At 39.6% G+C, this 19,313-nt stretch overlaps 1 protein-coding gene across 1 annotated transcript in view; it reads right to left on the bottom strand.

Moving 5' to 3' along the window:
• LOC308499452 (uncharacterized protein) overlaps positions 1-19,313 on the bottom strand; it is a 134,612-nt gene that overhangs the window by 105,000 nt on the left and 10,299 nt on the right. The window contains exon 2 of the mRNA XM_081052912.1: positions 8,870-9,024. The gene's annotated coding sequence lies outside the window, so the exon portion shown is untranslated. The remainder of the gene's footprint in view (positions 1-8,869; positions 9,025-19,313) is intronic.

Below are 19,313 nucleotides of genomic sequence, written 5' to 3' on the forward strand. Positions count from 1 at the left end.
TAAACAAAACAAACAAAAGAAGACTCTGAAAATTAGAAAAAGGCAGAACAGCTAAAGACTTAGGGATACAAAGAATGACACAGTGACAAGTTCCCTGGGTTTTCTTTTTGTCTCACATATTGCAAACTTGGAGCTGAAGAAGCAACAAACTCAGAAATGACAAGAGGCAGACACTGCTGCCCCCTCCACCCTCCAAAGCCTATATCCATAGGACTAAGAAAGGAGAAACCTGCCAAGACAGAAAACTTTTACACAATAACAGCTCCACTTCTCCAAATGCCACAGAATATACTGTGGCTTTACACCCACCCATCCCAACCAAGGCCAAATGGAGAGGCTACACTGCCACACTGTGAGGCTGTAATGAGACAGCCAAAACTCCAAGTGGGGTAGTGACAGACAAGGCCTAGTAGGAAGCCCAGGCTTCCATCTCTGTCCCTTTCCTTGGAGTGGTCTTAGAGGAGGCCTAAAGAGAGTCAGGACTTTCACCATTACTCAGTGAATGTAACACTCCTGTTACAGTGAATTCACGAAAATCAAAATTAAAAATGCAATACCATTTACAATTGCTCAAAACCAGTGAAATACCTACTTAGATGTAAATCGAGCAAAACATGCATAGAGACGTTCCATGTTCACGGATTAGAGGATGTCAATTCTTCTAATTGATGTCATAGATAATAAAGATGTCAATTCTCTCCTATTGAGATACTTGTTTAATACAATTCCTATCAAAATCCCAGCAAGATTTTTTGTAGAGAAAGACAAATTATTCCTGTGCCTGTGAGATGCAGGAAAATATCACTCAAATATTATTGATGAGAATGTAAAATAGTACAGTTACTCTGGAAAAGAACGTGGCGGTTTCTTAAAAAAACTAAATGTGCAGCTACCATACCACTAAATAATTGAGCCCCTGGGTATCTATCCCAGAGAAATGAGAAGAAGATTCACAAAAAAAATACATGCACATGACCGTTTATAGCAACTTTATACATAATAGCCCCAAACTGGAAACAACCCAAATGTCTTTCAACAGCTGAACGGTTAAATAAACTGTGATAATCCATACCATAGAATACTACTCAGCGATAAAACAAAGCAACTACTAGTACACACAACAACTTGGATGAGTCTCCAGAGAATTGTGCTGGGTAAAGAAAGCCAATCCCAAGTTGTTACATATCATAGGATTCCATTGAAATGACATATTTGTAGAAAAAGAATATACAAAAGTGGTTGCCAGAGCTTAAGGAGGGGTTGGAATCAGGAGGAAAATGTATATGTCGATGAAAGGTAACTTGAGGAATTCTTGTGTTCACCGAAATGACAAAAATGTTTTGTATCCTGAATGTATCACTGTCAATGTCCTGGTTTGATATTGTACTATGGCTTTGTAAGATATTACCATTGGGCGGAAACTGGGGGTTTCTAACACATGCATGGGAATCTACAATTATTTCAAAGTAAAATGTGTAATGTAAAAAGTTATCATATATTATATTCTCTTCTATATTGTTTACTGTTTGTTACAAGTGAGATCATCTTTGCTCCCTGATAGATTCTAAGCTACTGAGAGTGGGAATTATCTCACTAACCTTATCTCGGCCATGGTGTTTGGCACAAAGTAGGCATTCAGACAGCATTCACCGAGTGATAGATACTGTTGAATGAATGCTTCTCGGTGCCTAGGACAGATTGATATAAGCATGTGGCTTGAGCTTATTTGTCAAGCCAGATGGAGGGAACGGGGAGGACAGGTGTACTTTTAGCACGGCCTCACATCCATGCCATTTCTCCCAGGAATAAGATATAGGAAACAAAGTAACACAGGGTGTTCCTCACCATATCCAGACAAACCCCTCTTCAAATACACCCCCCGCCCAACTGAAATGCTGAAAGAAGAGAAAATGAGATAGGGTAAATCTCTCAATGATCTTTCTCCTCTTGGACAAGCAGAGGAGAAAGTTGTCACATAGAATAACACAGCAGGAAAGTTTACATAAACCCAATTTTCCAACTTGGAGCTGAGAGTCGCCAAGTAGGAGTTTTTCTGTTACCGCTGTAGTTTCTCTGCAGCTTCCAAATTAAGTGATCGTGGACCCTGCATGCTTCTCCAGACTGGGTGCAGACCCTTAGAGAGGCTAAGTGAGCTGGATATAAACCAGAACATTTTTAGGGCACAATTAATAATATGGCTAGCTTCTTTTGATTCATGTTCCCCAACTCATTTTAGGGAAACCAGGTTTTCTTTTTGTTGTTGTTGTTGTAATTTTTATCTCTTGTTACTTAACTTTTAGGTTTTTATGTATGTCTGTATTAAACCTTAATATTTGTCTCAATAGTGGTAAGAGTGAAAATGCTAATGGGTTCTAAAATATGTAATAATTAATGACAATAAACCCAACAGAAGTTCACCTATGTTGTGGCTAGCTGTATGGATATCTAAATTAAGGTATGAGTAGATGGATATTTATAGATTAGATATAAATTGTTCCTTCATTAAATGTCCCCTATTATAGAGCATTAATGAGAATGAATAAGACATATTTTTTCTTTGAAGAGCTCACAGACCAGAAGACAGACACCTAAAAATAATTGTAACACTGTAATGAAAACTGTAACAGAAGTGTATTCCTAGTGCTATGGAAATACAGAGAAAGGAGAAACTAACTCAACCTGTAGGTGGTAGCTAGTTTCTAAGAGTAACAGAATCCTGTGGTTTTCAAAAGATCTAAGTTTACTTTCTAGCTCCCAAATGGTCTCTTTAGTTAACTGTGAGAAATTACAGGAAACCATGTTGTTTCAAAATTTAGGATCTGAGGTTCCCAATACATGTGTTATGCCTGAACTTGCTTGTGGTCCAACTATTTCCAGGTACTGCACTGAGAATGAGTGAGTGAAGTTAAGAGCCCAGCCAGACTCCTTGAGTTCAGATCCCAGCTCTGCTGCTTATTAGTTGTTTGACCATTAAGTAATAATATACTATTCCTCACTAATTTCTGAAACCACCCATGAATTTAAATGGCATATCATTCACCTGATTGCATTCTTATTCTATTACTTTCAAACACTTACATGACCTTTAGTTGGATAACAATAGATTCAGCTGTATAATGATGTAATTCACAATTGGTTTGGTTCTCCATCTACTGTATAAGATAAATTTTGAGTTTCTCAAAGATCTCAATGCAAGTTTTCATAAACTATTCAATTTGACAGAACATACATACCTACATACATATTTGACCAGAAGCAAATAAACTGGAAGTTACAGCAGTTAGAATTCTGGCAGGAAATGGATAGCACATCAGATTGGGGCAATTTGAGGAGAATTTTTAAAAGGGACTATTGACAAAAATGTGAGGAGGGTATAGGGAAACCACAAGGGATAGTGTATTACCCCAGGTTAAGTAATAACAGGGAACCATTACCACACTGAAAGGTAAGGGGAGGGAGCAGTTATCAGAATTCAGAGAGGGCCACTTGACAGAAGTGTGGACCTTTGACAGGTCCATGGCAACCCAGTAAAAAGATAGCTGGGAAGAAAGATACCCTAATCTTCCTCTTCTGTTTCACTGTGACCTCCTACAGGTTCCCTCCATTGGCTAAACCCAACAAAAAGCCAGAGAGCTAGAGAATCACTGAGGGCACGTGTACAGATCAGACTCCCAGAGCACACAGCAGGGTTGACATGAGCAGAGGTTCTGGAGGGGAAAATGTAAGAAAACTAATACAGAACACTTGTTATTTTATGGTGAAATTCTATTGCAAAAAACAATGTAACGAAAACAAACTCAAGACTGGTTGACAATTTGTCACTAATTGGCCTCTAAGACTCAATTCAAACTTCCAGAAAGATGGTGCAAAAGCTGAGGAGAATCTTAAGAACAGCATCCTCTTAAAGGTTCATGTTGTATGTGACCATGACAGATAGTCCATAGGGAATGTCTTCTTCAAAACATATAACCAGGAGGCAAATGAATTAAACAGAGAGGATTTTCCTAGTAGACGGAGGCAGGGTCTGAGGAAAGAAACTCCACTGCCTAATTGGAAGGGCCTTATTTTCACTGTCCAGCAGCATGTAACACGGGCTGCGTGTTTCCCATCCACACTTATTCAAAATGGGATTTTTTATTATATTAGGTTGGTGCAAAAGCAATTGTGGTTTTTGCTTTTTTTAAAACCTTTTAAACCGCAATTACTTTTGCACCAACTAATAATTATCTTGTTTCTTTCCCCACTCATATACTGCCCGTATTTGGAGCAGATACCTTTACTTTTAAAATTGAGTTTGCCAGGTCACCTGGAACCACAGCCAAGACTGTTGAAGAGAACTGGCTATCACACCAGACTTTGATATGAATGTAGAGTTGTATTCCTTGGGGAAAGAAGTACATGTGTTTCACATGAATATAAATATATAAAAATAAGGACATGTGTGCATGTTGCATAGCCAAAGGAGCACACTATAGTGGAAACTGTGGATGGTCTATCCAAGAGCCTTTCACAAACTGCTTGCCCCTTGCCTTTCTCTACTAAATAGACTTAAAAGTTAAAATATACACATTTCTAGACTCCCTTGCAGTTATAATTAACAAAGTTGGGGATACTGAAATGTTGAAAGAAGTCTCTAAGGATGGGTTACTGTCCTTCTTTCTCCTTAGAATGTAAACACGATGCCTATAGTTAGAGCAGTCATCTCCTCACCATGAGGATGAATTTTACATACTAAATATGATAGAGCAAAATGATAGATGAAACGTGGTTCCCTGATTATTATTGGGCAAGATTTTCAGCCCAATTATTATACACTTACCTCATATAATGACTGTTTAGCTGGCAATTTTTTGCCATTAATACTTTTTTAAAAGTTATATCATTTTTGGACAAAGACTCCTTTTGTTGTCTTCACGACTTGTTCACCCCAAAACAAAGTAGATATGTTATAAGAAATCACATCTTGACAGTACAGTTTCATAAAACACACACAGATAAATCCATATAGTTGTTAGTCAGAGAATATCATATAGACCAAATATGAATTGTGCACCATGTTGAGAGGGTTAAATTAATTAAAATATGTAAAGCATTTATAGTGTGTCTACCACATAATACAAGCCGGGCCAGCTTCATTGGCATGGACCCGAGTCACACAAGGCCCAGGGCTTAACAGGGTCCCAAGCTTGGTTTAATGCTCTGCTGCCACCATCTTAAAATTCTTAATAATTTTATCTTGATGTACATATTGAAAATAAACACTGATGGAACAATAGCGCATGCATATGAGGAAAGGAGATATGTGCAATATGTGTGTCTTCCATTCCTTGCTGCCTTGTTTGCATATAGTGTGTACAATGACCCAGGAGCACAGAATTCTGGTTACTATGTGTGGGCATTGAGAAAAACTCAAAGGAAGAGCAAAGCATGTTACTAAGTAAATGATTGCATTTACCAGGAGGCCATATTTTCTGTTTGAACCAAAACTTGCTTTGAATGCAGGAAGAAGGCAATGTCATTCTAAGAAATATGAACAACCAAGGAGTCCTGTCATAGCTTTCCTATTTCCCTGTATTAGCCAACCGTTTACATGAAAAATTATGACACTGAAAGAAAGAGAAGGATAGGGCAACTCATAGTTCCTTTTCCTCTCCATCTTCCTTCCCTCAATAGTAAGCTGAAGGTAGGGAATGTTGATAAAATGTGTGTATCAACATGCAAAATAAAAACAGTTGAGTTAGTGCTGTTCCCATGTATGAGCTACAAAATACACATTGCGTAATTTCAGTGATTCCACATACAAACTAAATGTTTTATATTTGCATTTAAAACTGGCATCATCTAATATAAAATGAGTGATAAAATCATGCTAATAATTAAAAATTTTATTCTTTTCTTTATTTAGAATGACATTAATGAAAAATTTAAAACACAGGACAAGTTGAGAGACCACAAAAGAAAAGAAAAAGCTTTATATTTTAGTACCTTTAATAGCACTTTTTTTCTTGTTCTTTTGTTTTGCTTTTTTAACAAAGAGTCCTGCATTTTCATTTTGTACCGGACTCAGCAAATTATGTAGTTGACCTTGAATATGATGTTACACACAGCACATAAACTGAAACTATATGCTAGCTATAACAAATATTAATTAGACACCCAATTAACAGTAATGCCCCCAATAAACGGGCCTTTAATAGAGTGGGACTGGAAATACAGCTTTGCTAAGAGAGCCTACTCTAATTACAGTGCATAATTTAGCTAAAGATCCATTTTCTGTAACATCTGAAGAAAAAGCCCCAAATTCTTTCTCTAATCTAACGTCGGTATAAGAAAAAGCAGAGAGGTAAGAGCCATACTTTGGAACCCGGGAGCAACTGGACTCCCTGAGCGCTTCTCCCAGCTCCTGCAACAGGAACAATCACACACTCTCACTGTGACTGGATGTGGCTGCAGAGAAGGGGCAGATTAATGGTTGCTGCCCTACCTCAGTCTATTGTTTTAAATTGCCCTGAGGCAGAGGCCAACGGGTACCATAAAACTGGCACAGGCACCCAGGCGTATTGGTAGGATACAGAATTTCAAAGGCCAGGTTCTTTACCCAAATTCTGTGAGTCGAATGGATCTGAGGCATTTGAAGCTAGCCCATGGCTTGTTGGCATCCACTGATGCCAGAGGCCCACTGAGACTCTGCTGACATCCTGGCCCAAGCTGCTGCCCCCTGACCCTTCAGAGCTGCCAATCACCAGCTGTGCGGTCCTCTTTTGCGTCCTCAGCGTTCTGAAGGCACGCTGTGACCTGTGCCTAAGCAGGAAGAAGGTGCCTCCTCCTTCCCTGGGCACAGAGGCAGCACTGCCCAGTGTCATACAGAATCCCTTACAAAAACAGCTCCTTCGCATCTGCCTGAAGTCTCTCTCCATAGACTCAACGCCAAGTTTGTGTAGCTGGCGAAGGGAACATAACTGAGATCCTCCCATGATTCCCCACATCGCCTCCCGCTGGACTCGGGCACCCTGCCTCTTTTCCTTTTACAACCAACACAACAAAGCAAACCCTTTGGCAGACCTGCCCTACCAGTTCAACAGACAAGCCTGGTCCTGTCTGAATCCCAGTTATGAGTCATTGCAGGAAAGGGACGGACCTGTGCATTCGTACGGTCTAGTTAAGAAAAGCCTCTCGGATCTTGGAGGGATTGAGCAGAAAGCCCAAGGTGCTTGAATCTGACTTCCCATTTGATTTTTAGGGCAATCCATTGGAATTGAGCATAGGCAGCAGAGGAAAATTATCTACGAATGAGGGCAGGATATTGTGCCTAGCAGCAAAACAGGATTTTCCTTCATGTCAACTGACGCTGCAAAATTGAGAACACTAGATGGTAACACCTCCCACATTCTAAACAGGCATTTGACCATTTCTATAGGACCTGCTAGGCGGTGACTCAAAACTGGCTCTCCTGACTCTTCATGGGTTAGTTAAGGATTGAGAAGGAGGAATTCTTAGAAGTCTGGTAGGTACTGAGCTCTGTGGGATGGCCCCTAACCTCCCAGTGGGAGAGAGAGGCTGCTGCCATCTCCTACCTCAAGCCAAGACGGGGGCTCCATGAGACCTTATGAAGCCATGGTGCTGGGGTGGAGCCTGGTGAGAGAGTTCACAGGCGACTGTGACATGAGAACTCCCAGAGCTGAAATGATTTGGGGACTGACTCCTGCCTGGAAACTGCTAAGGTTCAAGGTTCTCTGGTCCTGCCCTGAAGCAGGGCAAGGTGAGCAGCTGCAGTTGAGGCAGTGCTGGCCAGCCAACCTCTGGGTGCAGTACATTCCCTAAGCTGGAGTGGCCAGTGTGGGGCATTCCACGGAAACGGGATCTGGGATACAATGGAATATGACTTGGCCATAAAAAAGAATGAAATCTTTCCATTCTTGACAACATGGATGGACCTAGAGGGTATTATGCTAAGTGAAATAAGTTAGAAGAGAATGTGAAATACCGTATGACTTCACTGATATGTGGCATCTATAAAACAAAATAAACAAACAAAACAGAAACAAACTCATAGATACAGAGAACAAACTGATGGTTGCCAGACGGGAGGGGATTTGGAGAATGTGTGAAAATGTGAAGTGATTAAGAAGTACAAATTGGCAGTTATAAGAACAGTCACAGGGATGTAAAGTACATCATAGGGAATATAGTCAATAATATTGTAATAACTACCATGTTTCCCCGAAAATAAGACCCAGCCGGACATTCACCTCTAATGCGTCTTTTGGAGCAAAAATTAATATAAGACCCGGTCTTATTTTATAGTAAAACATAAAATAAAAAATTTTATAGTAAAATAAGACTGGGTCTTATATAATGCGATGCGATGTGATGTGATGCAATATAATATAATATAATATAATATAATATAATATAATATAATATAATATAATACAATATACTACCGGGTCTTATATTAATTTTTGCTCCAACAGATGCATTAGAGCTGATTGTCCAGCTGGGTCTTACTTTCGGGGAAACAGGGTATATATGGTGTCAGGTGGGTACTAGACTTATTAGGGGGATCAGACATAATATATAAATGTCTAACCCTTATGCTGTACCACTGAAACTAATATAATATTGAATGTCAAAATAAAAGATAAACAAAAATTTTTAAAAAGTAAGAAACAGGGTTTGGGGTGGTGGGAGTAAGTAGCCCTCTGGGGAGTGACTTGCCCACAAATCATGTAAAGTGATGGATGTATCAGAAGGCAGAGTCCCCAGGGAACCCCCTCCAAAGAGAAAGTGCTTTGGTGTATTTGCTATGCAGGGGTCCCTAACACCAGGTTACCACAGCACCCATCAGGTCACACTTGTTTTCCCTCACCTGTCCTCTCCCTGCCATCTCCTCCAATCCTGGATGCAGCAAAGGTGCGTAGTGAGTAGAAGAGGAAGAGTGGAGAAGCCACGTCAGGAAATTGTGAAGATAAAGAGTAGATCATATCCTTTCCCCACTGCTGGTCTGTGGATCATGGCGGAGAGCTAGAGAGATCAAAATTTTCATTTTTATTATACAGGACTTGTTAATACTGCGCCTGAAAATAAAACCTTTCATCTCTGAGAAAGACTGAAAATCTACTTATGCTATCACTAAGAGGCTGTGAAGGGAGATTGACAGGAGATACCTGAACATCAAAGTGGGAGAAAAATGACGGTGCTTCCTGGCTGCACCCCCTGGAGACCAGTACATTCAACAAAACTGTCACACTTGGGTACTGGGAAGAAACTGGAGGAGAAGTAGTTAACCTGGGTGGATTTCAAGTAAATGCCTACTATAGAAAATTGGAATTGATGTTTGCAATGTTAAATTACACTGTTAAAATGATAGCATTAGACAGGGACGCGTCAAATTTGGATCTTTCATAGTTTCTACCAATGGCAACCAAAATTATTTTCCCACCTCAGTAATTCATTCCTTTGGGAGAAAAAAAATCTCAAGACTTGCTTTTTACACTTAACATTCTATCGTAACTATTTTCCATGTTATTTCATATTCTTTTGAGTGCAGTTTTAAATGACTTTATAACCGTTCTCTATAAAAAGATATTTAAATTACTGTCACTTTTTCTCACTTATAAATAACAAAGTATATAGAGAGCACTTTTCGAAAAATTTAAAGCTTACTTCCTTTAGTTATATTGCAAGAACCAATTGAACGTATGATTATTTCAGTTAGAATTTGTGATGATTCAACGTGTAATTGATTTTTCTTAATTATAATTGAAAAAGTAATTTTTTGCTCTGTGAATTTCAGGGCCTTACTGGTTAGAAAAGGCAATTTAGCCTAAAGCTGATCACTATTTATTTTCGAATCAAGAATTAATAAACTAACAATTAATTCTGTGAGCCTTTAACTTCTGGTTTTAGCAATAAATAATTTTGTGCTAAGTGGCTTGTGTTTATTGTTCAACAATACTAGTTTATTTTGTTCCTTGTTTCTGTATTATATGTGCTATATTAAGGACAAATTGCCTTTACAAATATTTTGTAATAAAGAAATCTCACTTGGTGAAATAACCATCTCCTTATCATTGCTAGTTTGGGAGATTTCTATCCTAGCATGCTTATAAGACTCAGAGTTGTTTTAAGAATTCACAGTAATTTTAATTTATTGGCTAGATAGTTCTGTGAAGTAAAGCAGCTTATACTACATATGAGAAAGTTTGAGTGGTAAAGTTGACACATTAAAATTTTCTCATATTTAATAATAAAATAATATTACATAAATTATATGAGCAGAAGGAAGCATGTTCTACATTATTTTGCTTAGAAATGTGGTTTTAGGAAACAAATAAGCTTTCAATTGTCAGAGCAGAGAAAAGAGAATAGCAATAATAATAAATGATGCCTGATCTAAGCCAATGATGTGTATGTATTTAAACAAGGTCCACATATAAGGCTAGTGTTTAAGGACCTGCATTTGGCTTCATTATTTTAATGTGTGTAGAGTAATGTGGATAGAGGTAACTTAATTTTAATGTTTAACTTGAATTTTTGGCAATAAGTCTTTTAGCAAAGAAAACTGGACTGGACCCTCTTTCTCAGTTGCCTTTGGCAATAAACCCTACAGTGACTGATCTTCATGACCTCATCCTGCAATTTGGCTTGAGTGACCAGTTTTAATCAACCTGAAAATATGCTTCTCTATCTATTGGAAAACAAATGGTGACAGATTGGTTCTTTCTGCTATAACCATAGCTCATCTGACTGGCTTTGCCCAGGAAAGTCTTAGAAAAGTATGGAATACAATTTGAGGAGTTAGTTGGGTGTGAAAATCTTAATGAACTCAGTCACCTTGTAATTTAATGGCCAAGAAGCAGCTGTCTGAACAGATTAGCCATTAAATCTCAGATGTGGGGCTGTTTGACCTTAATTTGCATATTTTTAAAATCCGATTTTGCAGGATGTGGTTAGCTCTCTGAGGCAAGTGAGGAGTCTCTGAGTACTGCCTCACTTCTGTCAGGTCACAAGGCGACAGAGCAGAGCTGAGCCAATCACTATAGTAGAAAAACAAAAGGTGGCACTGTTTTCCTTGTTCTATATAGTTTTATTAAACGAAAAGGTTTTATACAATTAGCATTAGCTCACTGGTTACTTTTGTTCTTTGAGATGCTAAATCAACATTCATTTATGGCATTGAGGAGAGCTGTGGTGCGTAATGAAACATTTATGTTAATCTTTATAGTGTATTTATTTCTGAATATAGGTATGACTGTGACTGGAATTCAGAAAACTGCCAATAAAACAACAAAGACACTAAAATAGTGCTGCCAAAGGAAATGCTTAGAAGAACTGGGCAGGTAAAAAGTTGGGTTGTGTGAGAGACTACCAATGGACCTCCAATATTAGTAATAGAATCCTGCTCAGAATACACATTATGCTTCCCAGTCTCCCTTGCAGCTAGGCCAGACCATGTGTTTTGGACTGAACTGTGTCCTCCCCAAATTCACATGTTGAAGCCTAATCTACACACTCCCATCCCCACTCTCACTGCCCCACCATTCCCACCCACCCCAAATGTGACTATTTCTGGAGATAGCGTCTTTAAGAGGTAATTAAGGTTAAATGAGGTCATAAAGGTGGGGCCCTGATTCCACAGGATTGTGGTCTTCTAAGAAGACTACGAGATCTCTCTCTTTGTCCTCTCACCATATGAGGGAAGGCAGCTATCTGCATGCCAAGAAGAAAGCTCTCACCAAAAACCAAATCAGCCAGCACCATTGATCTTGAAGGACTTCCCAGCCCCAGAACTGTGAGAAATTTCTTTTTGTACCACACAATCTGTGGTACTTTCTCATAGCAGCTCAAGCAGACTAAGACACCACGTGATTAAGTTCTGGCCAATGAGGTATGAGTAGTAATAATAAGTGTAACTTCTAGGTTGTGCCATTATGGAGAACAGGAACCCTTCCCTCTTTCTCATCAGCAGGAACCTGTACAAGGTGCTAGTCAGCCATCTTGGGCCACTTAGATGAGGACAATACCTTAGGATGTTTGAGTAACAACACAGAAGGGGCCTAGGTCCTTTGTACCATGGGTCTGTCATCCTGGCTCTGCTGTTTATGCTAGAACTATGTTACATGAGAGAAAAACAAATTCATTTAAGTCACTTTTGCTTTGTCTTTTTTCTCTTTCTTTCCTTTTTTGGGTCTTTGTCTTAACAGCAAAACTATTTCTTAATTTACACACTATATAAGTATATAACAATTGAGAGGAGTGGTTAAAGTCCTAAAAGCACTAAAACCCAAACTTCAGATAACAATGTGCATGTAAAAATAAACAAAATATATATCTTAGGGTAGACTAAGCTAGTTTACAGTTGTGGCTGTCAATTTTCACTCTCTTTTTTGAAGCCTGGACTCAAGAATTCCTGGAAAGCTGTCACACGCTACGTACTTTACTCCTTTCTGTTCCAGTTTGTTCAAAGCAACCCTCTCACATAGCACAATACATGTGACTCTGCCTGTCCATCCTTTACAAGTTCAAGATCTGGGAGTAGGGAGGGGAGCCCATAGTTCAGGTCCTTTATTATTGGCTGGTTGCTTAATTGCAAAAACAGAAGTTGAAACCAACAACCAAAGTGTCCATTGATAGATGATTGGATAAAGATGTGGTACATATACACAATGGAGTGCTATTCTTCCATAAGAAAAGATGAAATTGTGCTATTTGCGACAACATGGATGGATCTTGAGATTATGCTAAGCAAAATAAGTCAGACAGAAAAAGTCAAGAACCATATGTTTCACTGATATGTGGGACATAAAACTGAAAACGAAAAGAACAAGACAAAAAAATGAAGAAACAAAAACTCATAGACACAAACAATAGTTTAGTGGTTACCAGAGGGTAAAGTAGATGAGGGAAAAAGGAGTCAAATATATGGTGACAGAATGAGAACTGACTCTGAGTGGTGAACACACAATGTGATATATAGATGATGCATTGCAGAATTGTACACTTGACAGAATTGTACACTTGAAACCTATGTAATTTTCTAACAACTGCCACACCAATAATCTTTAACAAAAAAAAAAAAGGGAGAAAAAAAAGTTGAAACCAAGGGCCCCGAGTTTATGAATTTCCAAACGAAAAGGAATTTGAGGATGGATTGAAAAGAAAGTGTGGATCATGCACTACACATCTCTAAGGGCGCCCATTCAGAAAGGAGTCAGCAATTTGCATATTCTGATAATCTTCCAACTATCGGTGAGTGGCTGGAGTCAAGGCTCCCTTTTCCTAATTTGCACACAGTTGCAGTAGGGACTAGCATTAGTGTTAGGGTGGGTGCAACACTGCCTGGGGCTGAAAACCAAGAGTGGGATACGTCCCGGGAGTAGAGAGACAGAAGACAGCAATGCCCAGACAAAGGACACTGATTTGTAAAAATCAGTGAGGATTGGCAGTGCCAGGAGGGCCTGAGTTTCAGAATATGCATCTATATCTTGAGACAGCCCTGGAGGCACGGGGAACCCACAACAAGATGACCAATGATGCGTAGGTGGTAGGGACACTTGATTAGAAAGGTTTCTATAGTTTCAGTCATTGCATAGGATATCTTAGACACTCCAAGTGGTTGGGGGGGGGAGGGAGAGGGAGGAGATGGGGTAGGGAGAAATTTCCAGTATCATATTCCAACCATTTAAAAAAACTTGTTTTATGTCAAATTTCTTTTAAGAGTAGCTGTGCCATATTCCAAAAGTTGAGGGGAGAGGGAGAGGGAAACGGCAATACTTAGTGAAATTCATTGCCCATGTTTTTAAACACTACACACGTTCGATGTCAGAGGTTGTAAACTGCCTGCTCTGTTCAAATGTGGACTTGCAGTCATGTTTGGCTTTGCTAACAAGCACTTTTTTTTTAAATTGTAATTAGTTGCTAATGTTTTTTTTTAAAAAGAAATTTCACAATAAAATTGGAATTTGAGAATTCTTTTTTGAAAACTGGAAAATGTGGCAACACTGAGCTCACGTTCTCTTATGAAAACAATCAATGGAGCTGAAGAAAGTCAGCCTTTTTACTCATCAGTTCACCCCAATTCCCAATTCCCAGCTGCCTGGCTTCTGTGGGCATCTGCCTGGCTCTCAGTGCTAGATTTCAAACAGGACCTGTTTTCCCCCGACAAGGACCTAGTGTACCATTGGTAAAGTACATGGAGTATGTATGTGCTCTGTAAATATTCACTGAATAATGAATGAATGAATTGATCCTGCCCAAGGTTCACCAAAGCCTGATGTCAATGATTATCCTCAGGCTAGAATACATTATGGACCAATGTTTTGATCATCTTGCCTGGACCACTGCTTCCAGCCAGGAGACAGGTGAACTGTCAAAACCAGATGTCATAAATCCATCTCCAGGGAAGCGGTTTTTGTAGTGATTTCTGATGGGTCTTGCTCATTTTTACTGAAACTTTTATTTGCCTACATTGGGAGGCAATGGTGTTTGGGGCCCGTCCTAAGTGATTGTTAGGTCTTTCTGTTTGTGTGTCTGCTTTGTAAATCTGCTTTAGGTTCTTTGTTCAAAAAATGATGACTTTTGCCTGGTAACCTGATTTTGCTTATCAGCTTATTCAGCAATTCTGGGATTTCAGTAATTTCCTCAGGAAACTGTTTAATTCCAAATGAAACACTTAAATGTTTTATCAGCAAGTAACACACAAAGTGTCCCAAATGCACTGACTTTAATTTATGAGTCATTTAAGAGAAAGGACTGTTAAAGGAAAACTAGGAGGGGAGGGAAGTGTGTAGGAAAGAAGCAGTTGAGGTTGTTTTGTAGTCTCAGCAGGAGTGGGGGGGGGATCTTGAAAGAATATTTTAATCTTGAATTACACTGGGGAATACTGGTATAAATTCAAATTGAAAGCACTTCTAAAATTAAAAGAAAATCATCCAATCCATGCTTTAGGGGTGAAACCTCTCTGGTTCTGGTTTAATATTTTTCTGCCATTCTGCTTTGGCCGATCGTCATGGATTCTGCTCCTTTTCCTGAAAGGAACCTCTCCAGAATTCTGCAGGCTCGTTGGTGCTTCATAAATAAGCCAGAAAGGATTTTAAACTCCTCCCTGAAGAATACAGTATATTAAAAAAATAACACTAAAATTTTAGTTGCCTCATTGCCAAGATCTTTTATGTCCCTATGTACTAGGCATAGCATTTCAGGTAACTAATAACTGCTCCCTTCACACAGTTCATGAAACAAGAAGCTTTCCTGCTCTAACCTTGAGTGTGTGTTTCCTGAGCCCAAAGCTTAACACTTAAGGGAGAGAAAGGCATTCTTCTCCTTCTGGAAGCATCTAAGCATCTCTGATGTGCCTACTATCTGGCCAAACAAGAGGCAGAGAGTGGTGGTTGGAAGGAACCGGGAAAGGAGATAAAGGGGCACAAGAGAATATGGAGGAATCCTGTGATGAAACAGCCCCTGGTCAAAAAGCCAGTCTTTGGGGGGGGGACAGATAAAATTACACATTTCATTCACTCATTCATTTATCCATTATTCATTAAACATTGACTAATTTATATTTAGGAAAATATAACACAAACAAAATCAAAAGAACTACAACTGACTGTGGAAACTGTCGGATGTATAAAAGTACTCAATAATTGTTAGCTACTTTGTTAATTAGAAAATAAAAAAAAATATCATAAAAAGCTTCTACAAATTAATAAAAAAGGGAAAACACTATAATTGAAAATTGAGCAAGTATTATGAACAAATTATAGAGGAGGAATTCCTAATCATCAATAAATATCTAAAAATATGCTTAGCCTTCCGAGAGGTCAGGGGAAAACACCCATTTAAACAACAGAGGCTCTCCTTTCTCTCTCTTCCCTCTCCCCTCTTCCTTCTCTCCCTTTTTCTCTCTCTCTTCTCCCACCCAATAAAGAAATACAAACAAACAATGAGATGCTATGATGCAAAATTTAAAAGGGCAAATACAAATGGGAAGAAATAGTTGTTACAACTCTGAGAAAAGAAATCTGGTAAGATCTATTAAAAATAAAAATACACAAATCCTCCTTTGGCTTTTGGTTCATTTTGGCTTGAACTCATGAGTGCATGGGGATTTGTTGGGAAAAGTATCAGGGCGAGAACCATATATGTTCTGGGAAGCTTGTATACGCAGGGGTAACCCCTGGCAGTTTTTCATGGGGAGTGGAATGATCAGACTAGAATGTGATGAAGATCACATGTAGTATTTCAGAAGGGTGCCCTGGCTCAGTGTAGAAAGTGTGGTGGATAGTCATGGGCTGGAGGCAGGAAGATGAGATAACTGGCTGTACGGAAAACGAGGGCCTTACAGTGGGGCAGCAGGCCTGAGAGGAGTGGGTACCATCAAGTCACTCAGGGTGTGGAGCTGACAGGCCACCTAAGTGAATACTCAAGATTGGATTGATATACTGCAGAGCCTTATGAGGCAGAGGTGAGAATGGACTGGAAAAGCCTTAGATGGCTGTCTGAGATGAAAACGTAAAAGAGCTAAAAAGCATATTAAGCTCTTCCTCTCACCTTTTTGGTCTGGGATTCTCATGCTACCCTGGGTTATCTGGAACTCTCTACCTCTGGGCCTTTGCAAACCTCCCTCCCTCTGGCAACACTGCAGGCATGAAAAGTCTCCAGGCATGAAGCTGTGAACCACTGAAGGGCAGGGATGCATCCTACGCATTACTGTGTCCCAGCCTCCAGCCTTACATCTGTCACACAGTTGGTGTTCAATAAGCATTTGCTTCTTCTGCACTTTCATCTAGTTATTAAGGAGATAATTAACTAGATCATGCCAAAATATACCAGACAGCCAACTTAACATGTGATCTTCCTGGAGTCGGTCATTAACCCAAAGGAATGTACAGTATCAGAGAGCTGGTGAAATTTCTGGGAGATGCAGAGCTTTTGGAATTCATGTCTTCTAGGCCTGTCAAATCATACAAGACAGGCAATTGTCTACATAAACTGTATTAACCTGGCTCGGCAGGAGAAAGTCCCAAGTCCAGTGATGAGAAACCTATAATCCACAAAAAATTGTTTAGAGAGCTAGAGCAGAGATTCAAGTTCTGTCACAATCCGATTCCTGCTCTGTACAGTGACGTCTGTGAAGAAGGCAGAAGCTGGGTATATTTGAGGGCTTTGATTTAGCTACATGAATCTGTGGCACCCAGACATGGAAAATTTACATGTCAAGAGCTCTCTAGCTTGGTCCATAATCTTGATATTTCATACTGTAACTGCTTTGGGCTTTCCACAACCCAAACTTGCCCTGGGCTAATGAATTACCCATCTGATTTCACTGACCGTCTCTTTCTTCATTCCTTTGTGTGTTCCCAGCTCCCGTGGGGCCAGCGATGGCCCTCAGCCCTGCCTGCACTGAGTGTGTGTGTGTTAGTCTTTTCTCTGGGAGAGCTAGAACCAACTCCCCGAGGGCAGAGGCCTGTCCTCAGTACTGTATCTCCCACAAGGCTCTGTATTTAACGCACAGTGGGAGCTCAGTAAACGTCTGTGGATTTCAATTAGACTGAACCATGGAAAAGAAGAGACTTTTAGCATGCTCTGATTGGGTTGAAAGGAAGCTGTCTAGAGATAGGAAACAGATTCTGAAATCACAGATTTACTGTTGTCCCCAGAGAGGTCAGGCTCTTGCTTGCAAGACACTCTACTTTTATATAAAGAGGGTGCCCAAAAAGTGTATACACAGTTTAAGAAAGGAAAAAAAAAAAACTATTAAAATTGTAATACTCAATACATACAGGTAACAAAAGGTAAATACAAGTCATGTGCATACATTTTTTTGGCAACCCCGGTACCTCATTCACATCACTTACTCAGAAACAACACCTTCTTCTGTGGTCAATAACCATAACAATATCATAATGGTGGCCATTTTTTATTGTTCATCAAGCAGTAAGCCTAGTATTCTTTGCATATTTTCTATCTCACAATAACCCAGCAAGAGGAATTATTATTCTCATTTAATCATTGAAATAAATCAGAGAGATTAAATGATTTGACCAAGGTCACTGGGCTAGTAAGTGATGGAGTCTTCTGGTCTCTAAACTCTGTGCTAGAGTGTCAACAGGGAACCGTTTGCTTGCTTCCTCCCATCTCCCTGTTCACCCCCATTTATTTGTCAGTGTATCATTTATTTTTCTTGGGGCTGGAAAGATAAAGAAGCGTAAGAGAATCGTTTATAGCAAAGTATACTTAGTGCTCTGATAAAGGAATGCAGAAAGTGCTACAGAAAACCAAGGCAGAGATACCTCAATCAGACCAGGTTTAGGAGCAGGGTAGTCTTCTCAAAAGAAGAGATCTGTGAATATAGTTTTGGAAAAAAGCAGGAGTGTTATAGGTGGAGAAGGGAGACAAGACCATGTTAGGAAATGGCTAAGCATTGGGTTTAATTCCTGATTTATCTCCGTGTTAGCTTTGTGACCTTGAAAAAGTTACTTTTCCCTGAGCATCAGTTTCCTCATCTTAAATTGAGGCTAATAATTTGTCTTATATGCAGGGCTCTGTTGAAAGCCAAGGGGATAACATAGGCAGAGCATGTAGCTTGCGGCCTCGTATGCATAAGGCGTTCGTCAGTGGTGGATGGTGGTAAGAGGGTAGTTGTTGTCATCATGATTGAAGGAGGAGGCTGGTGGTAGAGCCTCTGGAACAGAGGAGACTGGTGGGGACTACTGAGTAACCAGAGACAAGAAGAATGATGAAGGCTGAACTCAGGCAACAGCTGTGGGGAGGAGAGGCAGGGCAGATCTGAGAGAGATTTGGGAGGTTGTAGCTGAAATTGGAAGAATCTAGTGATTGTTTGGATAGATTATGAGGAGACTTCTTCCAGGTTACTGGCTCAAGTGCCAGGGTAGGGACAGCAGAAGAGGGAGAAAAGGTTTTTAGCACATCCACTGTTTAGAGCCCAGCACCCTGAGGGGTCAGGAGAGAGAAATCCAGTCACTTGGGTTGACACAGTGACTGACCACAGGGGTTGGGAGGAAGATGGTGTCGCATATTTCTAACCTTTCATCTCAAGTCCCATTTAATATCTATGATCTGGATGAAATATTAGCATTTTGAGACAGCAACCCCAAAATCATTTGGGATGACATTGTTTTTTTTTAATTTTCAAGCATCTTTTAATCTCAGGAAGATTTAGAATATAGAGGCAAACCCAGGGAATCTATAATTTTTGTGCTACGGGACCAGTGCATATTTGGTATTTTAAGTAGTTGTAATATTTAAGGGAATGGAGCCTGATAGAATAAACAATCAACCTTGTTTCCAAG

This window comes from Rhinolophus hipposideros (genome assembly GCF_964194185.1).
Source record: "Rhinolophus hipposideros genome assembly, chromosome: 7".
Lineage (NCBI taxonomy): Eukaryota > Metazoa > Chordata > Mammalia > Chiroptera > Rhinolophidae > Rhinolophus > Rhinolophus hipposideros.